The sequence below is a fragment of the Mytilus californianus genome, unplaced genomic scaffold (genome assembly GCF_021869535.1).
Source record: "Mytilus californianus isolate M0D057914Y unplaced genomic scaffold, xbMytCali1.0.p SCAF_6, whole genome shotgun sequence".
NCBI classification, from domain to species: Eukaryota; Metazoa; Mollusca; class Bivalvia; order Mytilida; family Mytilidae; genus Mytilus; species Mytilus californianus.
Window position 1 is genome coordinate 114,577,132 of NW_026262712.1, and position 6,850 is coordinate 114,583,981.

Below are 6,850 nucleotides of genomic sequence, written 5' to 3' on the forward strand. Positions count from 1 at the left end.
TTATAACAATTTGTTCTGGTAATTGCAGAAGATCATGTCTTTCTGTGCTACTACTTATGACAGCGCTGTTTGAAATATTCTTTGGTACAATGGTAGGACAGCTACCAAGAATAGATTGAAGGACAGTGTGCTTTCAGTAACTGTTTTGAGCCTTTGATACTGTTTAATATTGTTTTGCAAGTACTTGTGTTTTTTAAGTGTTATCTATTATACCGTTATTTTAGAGTACTCTTCCTGTACTGATTTTATTAACATACAATGTACCTTAAGCTTTTATTTGCCCACTGATCAAGATTAATAAACTGTTATCACAGAGATATGTCTCGCCTTTTTGTAATTTTGATAATGTAAATGTTGAAATTAAAATAGCAATATTTAACATGTAAGTTATGCAAATATTCAAAGTCGATGAACCATGACTGAAGGTACATGGCTAATTATATATATAAACAATCTCCATGGAATGAGATGTGCCAATGCTAATACAACTGCATACCAAATACCATTGACTTATTATAAGTTGTTCCCTTTAAACAAACCTAAACACAAACATTAACTTGTAAACTATGTAAAAGTTTCAAAGTCAATGAACCATGATCAGGGGTAGGCTATATAATCTCCAAGGAAACGATACTTGCAAATGCAAATAAATTTGCAAACCAAATATCATTGACTTAACATTAGCAGTTCATCTTAAACTGATCTAATCACAAACTAATACATGTAAACTAAGCAAAAGTTTCAAAGTATTCTCAATGGAAATGAGATGTGCTAATGCTTATACAACTGAACACCAATTAATATTGGCCTACCACTAATGGTTCCCTTTGAACTGACCTAATCACAAACTAATACATGTAAACTTAGCAAAATTTTCAAAGTCTATAGACCATGACTTAGGGGGCGGAGCCAAATAATCTCCATGGAAATGAGATATGCCAATGCTTATACAACTGCATACCAAATATCATTGACCTACCACTAGTGGTTCCCCATAAATTGACCTAATCACAAACTAATACATGTAAACTATGAAAAGTTTCAAAGTCAATAGACCTTGACTGAGGGGGCGGGGCCAAATAATCTCCATGGTAATGAGATGTGCCAATGCTAATACAACTGCATACCAAATATCATTGACCTACCACTAGTGGTTCACCATGAACTAGACTTATCACAAACTAATACATTGTTGATGCCGCCGCCGGAAACAGCATACCTATGTCTCGCTTTTTGACTCAGTCAAGGCGAGACAAAAATGGGAGGGTTGAGATCTGAAGAAACTAATTAAACCTCTCTAGTGATTTTTTTGGACAAATTTTTTGTTGCTGTTGTCTTTTTGGGGAATTTCATGTTAATGTCAGATCTCTGTTAAATTTTTTTCACAACTATTGAGTTTTCTAAGACTCTGGACCATTTAGAGCTTGACACATTGTATAGATATCTGTCTATTGTTCAAGACTGTATATTAACCTCCAGATATCTTTTTTTCTATGTTGTTTGGTTGCCATCTCATTGAATACATGTATACATAACATGTACCCCACATCTCTATTTTCATATTTCAACAAAACATGTAGTTTTATAGCCAACCGAGCCAAAAATTCAGACTTTGCATAATCTACAAATCTGTCAGTCCTAACTGCAAAAAATTTATCAGGTCTATCATTTTAAAATTTTCAGTTGTTCGGGTTGTCTAACTTAGTCATATGGATAACAAAGGTTGTTTTTGTCCGTTGTTCCAAAGTTGGATTGTTGGACAAATCATAAAGCACTGATTTCTGGTTGTACATGTACCTGTAATATTTGTCAATGACAATGTAAATCATAAGCTTGGAACCAGTTGAAATAATTATGATGGTGGTATGGCCTGTTTGCTATGCAAGTTTTTTTTTTATTTGACTACCAAAAAGTAGCAAATTAGGAGACAGATTAATAAAAGCAATTTTTGCTTGTTTCTGAATCCTATTTATTTCATGTATCAGAATTGTATACTATGTATTGATTTATCTCAATAAAATATTGTTTAAACTAAAAAGGAGCAAGAAAATAATACTGACATCATCCTCTTTCACAGGTGACACCTGTCTTTTTTTATATAGTCATAAAAGTTAGAAGGTCATGTATAATTTAAGGTTCATGTGGACCCTTTGGCTAAAATGGCTGCATTTTCACCTCAAAATTTATTCTGAGTACAGACAAATTGGAGTATCTGGAAAAAATTTAAGGCATAGCATGCTCTAGATGAATTAAATTCATATACATTTTCTCTTTTAGAAAATTAAAAACTTAACTAAATTTTGCAGTGCACTTTATTCATTTTCTCCAGAAGGTGCCAAAATGTACAAAGTTGGGAAAGAGGTTTGAGAACTTCCCCACAGGCAGTAATAATTGAAGTGAACTATTTTAGTCTCTGGTGCATGATTTTTTATTATTGTTTTGGCTTTTAGAAAATTAAAAACTTAACTAAATTTTGCAGTGCACTTTTATTCATTTTCTCCAGAAGGTGCCAAAATGTACAAAGTTGGGAAAGAGGTTTGAGAACTTCCCCACAGGCAGTAATAATTAAAGTGAACTATTTTAGTCTCTGGTGCATGATTTTTTATTATTGTTTTGGCTTTTAACTAGCTTTCAGTAACTGCGAGTACTCTCAAATCGTACTTTCTTGTTAATTTGACCTGTTGATACAATTTGTAATGTATTTTTGTTATTTAATGTTTACTTATTCAGTGTTATATCTAGTCTCACTATTTTTAATTTATACCACCTTTGATAAGTGTTTAGTATGACGATAAATTTTCACTTTTGTTCTCATACTAGGAACAACAAAATTATTTATTTTGTAAAAATTATTTCCGTACTCCATGTATACCTTACAACAAAATTATTTTTATTTACCTGTGTACGTTATTTTATTTGGCGGCATTTTGTCCAAGGTTATGGTTGACTTTTTGATAAATGTTTTACATCTAACCCCCTTGTTTTATTAATTTTGTATTTACATTGTCATCATGGTCATAGATGAAATTTATTCGTTCAGTTTATGTTCACTTGTTTTTGTTATGTCTCTTGATCGAGTTAAGCCATTTCAATTGATATTTTATAGTGTGTCTTTCTATGTTGTGATGTTACACTATTGTTTCAGGTAGGGTGAAGGTTGACGCCTATTAAAACTTTTAAACCAGCTGCATTTGTTTGCACCTGTCCTAAGTCAGGAACCTGATGTTCAGTGGTTGTCGTTTGTTGATGTGGTTCATAAGTGTTTCTCGTTTCTTGTTTTTTATATAGATTAGACCATTTGTTTTCCTGTTTGAATGGTTTTACACTAGTTATTTTTGGGGCCCTTTATAGGTTGCTGTTTTTGGTGTGAGCCAAGGCTCCATGTTGAAGGCCATACTTTGACCTATAATGGTTTACTTTTACAAATTGTGACTTGGATGGAGTGTTGTCTCATTGGCACTCATACCACATCTTCTTATATCTATGTATTGATTGATATGGACAATAGAAGGACAATAGATACCTGACAATAATTAGTGATTCAAACTGAGTACCTGAGTGGACCATATCAAGTGAAACTCAACTGTCTGTTAATTTTATCATCTTTTCCATGGACGAAAAAACGTGCACAGCAAAATCCAGTGGAGTTTAAAATTTTCTTAAACATAAAATGCATTAAAATTTATCTATCTAGGGCATGCTATGCCTTAAAACTTTTCCAGATGCACAGGTTTGTCTGTGCTCAGAGTAAATTTTGAGGTGAAAACGCAGCCATTTTAGCCCAAGGTCCACATGAACCTTAAGTTAAGTTAAGGTTCATCACAACAAATGAACAAATATGGCCGTATTTTCACCCCAAAAACTACTCTGTGTACAGACTTACCTGTCCAGTTAGTAAAGTTTTAAGGCCTGGCATCCACTAGATATATAAAAGTTAAATTTATTTTGCATATCAGAAAGATAAAATCTTTTTTGGATTATGATGGGCATTTTTTTCCGTTCCTGCAGAAAGTGTAAAAATAAACTAAGTTGGGATATAACTTTGAGATGCTCCCTCTCAGGTAACAACTGATTTGTATTGTATTGATTGTCCTTGATTGGCATGGACAAAAGATATCTACACATCTATAGGTGAGTTAAAGGTAGTAACTGAGTGGAGAGTATCAAATGCACTTCAGGTGTTTGTTTATTTTTACACCTTCTGCAGGAAGGAAAAAAAATGCCCATCATATTCAAAAAAAGATTTTATCTTTCTGATATGCAAAATAAATTTAACTTTTATATATGTAGTGGATGCCAGGCCTTAAAACTTTCCAAACTGCACAGGTAAGTCTGTACACAGAGTAGTTTTTGAGGTGAAAATACGGCCATATTTGTCCATTTGTTATGATGAACCTTAAGCAGGTCAGGAATAACCACCAATTGGTGGATTATACCTCAATTGATGTATAATCCACCAATTGACATATAGTGGTATAGACCAATTGACGTATAATGCAAGTTTTTTTGTTATGAAATGCTAGTATGAGATAGGAGCATCATTTTGCAACTTACAACCTATTTTATGACCATTATTGAGTCCTCCGAAAGTTTCAGTTTTGTCAAAGCCTGCTGCATCTCTTGAGAATGCATGTGTACAACAATTCTTTTTGTTGAAACATCTGTACTTTTGACCATGATTGACCGTTAATAATGAAAGTCAAGTATTAACAAAGAGCTCCATTCACCTGTGGTGTTGTACTCATAATCACATGACTGCAGACAGTATTGAAGTCCATTGACAGGTGATTAGTGGTAAATTTGCCAATCAGGAATTGACAAGATAACAATAGAAGAAACTGCAAATACAATTATTGATTAAATGCAATATGTTATGTCACTATACTAAACTAGGAATGTTTGACATGTTTTCATACAATAATATGGTTTTAAGAAAACAATGCTCCATTTTGGTTGAATAATTTGCTTTGAAAAACAAAGAATTATATGTCAATTGGTCTATACCATTATATGTCAATTGGTGGATTATACGTCAATTGAGGTATAATCCACCAATTGGTGGTTATTCCTGACCTGTTAAGGGTTGATATTACTGTATATTTATTTCGCAATATACTCTTATTTATAGGTACTCTGATGCTAACTGTTTTTAAATATCTTCAGGTCTTATTCTGTGTCGATCAAGTTTCATCAAACCATTCCATTTTCTTATGTAGACGTTAGAATTGAATTCGTGTGCACCTGCATCTCTTGGCGGTCACTTGGTCGCCATTTGTAAACATACAAGAGATTAATCGCGACTCGCGACTTATCCAACAAAAATATGAACTCTCCCAAAAGTTCCGAAAGTAAATATGTGATCATTTCGGACCACATGTTCGTCCTTCGTATGAGATATTTACAATATCTGTCGGACTCGAAGTCCGGGTACGAGTAAGACAACAAATCAGACAGGTAAGCTATAGGGGTGATCTCAAAATATTTGAACGCTATACAAATATAGCCTTTGTATGAGGTCGATACAAGGATATATTGACCTGAAAGAAGTATATTGACTGAGGACGAAGTCCGAGGTCGATATACTTCTTTGGGTCGATATATCCTGTATTGACCTCATACAAAGGCTATATTTGTTATATTATTAATTTTCGACCATATTTGTATCAAAATCGTCATTTGATTTTGTTGGAATTTTATAGATATTATATTGTCTCCTTGACAATAACAACATATTAGTTGTTATTTCATTTACTTTTTTTTGTTTGTTTGACATCTTATGTATTTGAAAAAAATTTTTGTCAAATAATCGATCACAGATGTCATTTGTTTCAAAACGTTGAACAATATCCTGAAATTCATTACATGACGTCACAAAGTATATCGGTTTTTAGATATTCTAAAAATAACCGTGCAATATGCATTTTGCTGTGCAATATGCTTTTTGCTATCCGCCGTTTTCCCTCTACCTTCAAAAATATAGTTTAACATGTGACTATCCCTAAACGAATCAAATTTGTTAAAATATACGAATTAATAATATTAATTAATATTACCTTGCTCAATCTTGACGTGCTGACAGAACAAACCGACGTTTTTTTCTTTCTTTTTAATGAAGAGTAGAAAAAGCGTTATGCTCGCTTACAGATATGCCGAGACTGATTTCAAAACTTTCATAACAATCATTTTATGTCTGATAATTTTTATAGTTAACATTAAAAAAAAACCCCGATTTTCAATTTAAATTGTCCTCTCATAGCTGACGAATTATTTATAACACTGTTGTTCAGTCTTTTTTATAATTTAATTCAAGTTTTGTTTTTGGTGCTATTTGTTTCTACCGTGTATTGTCTTGGAGGATAGGATACACATTTCAATTAAATGATTACTAATTGTATCAAACCCTTCTAGGTTAGGAATATTTAGGTTTTTTTAAGCTGAGAGTGTATTGTAATGCATACTCCTATTCGCATTGATTTTGACAGGAACAAAATAAAAATTATATTAGTTATACTGTTCCCAGATTTTGAGGAGAAAAAAAATGACATCATAAGCTATGTGAATCATTTTGAATATCCAATCAGCATACATTTAATGTATCAACCTTCTAAGTCCAATTATCATCCCTATCATGATACCTTCAAACTGTTTGTCTACCTAAAAATAAGTCTGACAGAGAACCATATCAGGCTTCTTGTTTTTCAAATAGTCAATTCTATATTATCAATTACATTTCAGCTATGTAGTTCGCAGAAGCCTTTTTGATTTTTTATAGACAAATTAATTGAAAGCGTGTTCTATGTTTGCATTCCTTTATTATGCAATTTCAGAAGAAAAAATAAAATCGAGGAGC

At 32.6% G+C, this 6,850-nt stretch overlaps 1 protein-coding gene across 6 annotated transcripts in view; it reads right to left on the reverse strand.

Moving 5' to 3' along the window:
- Positions 1-5,274, reverse strand: part of LOC127705978 (uncharacterized) — a 64,150-nt gene extending 58,876 nt beyond the window's left edge. For all 6 annotated transcript variants that reach the window (XM_052210363.1, XM_052210362.1, XM_052210361.1 and 3 more), the window contains exon 1: positions 5,145-5,274. The gene's annotated coding sequence lies outside the window, so the exon portion shown is untranslated. The remainder of the gene's footprint in view (positions 1-5,144) is intronic.
- Between the last annotated feature and the right edge of the window lie 1,576 nt (positions 5,275-6,850).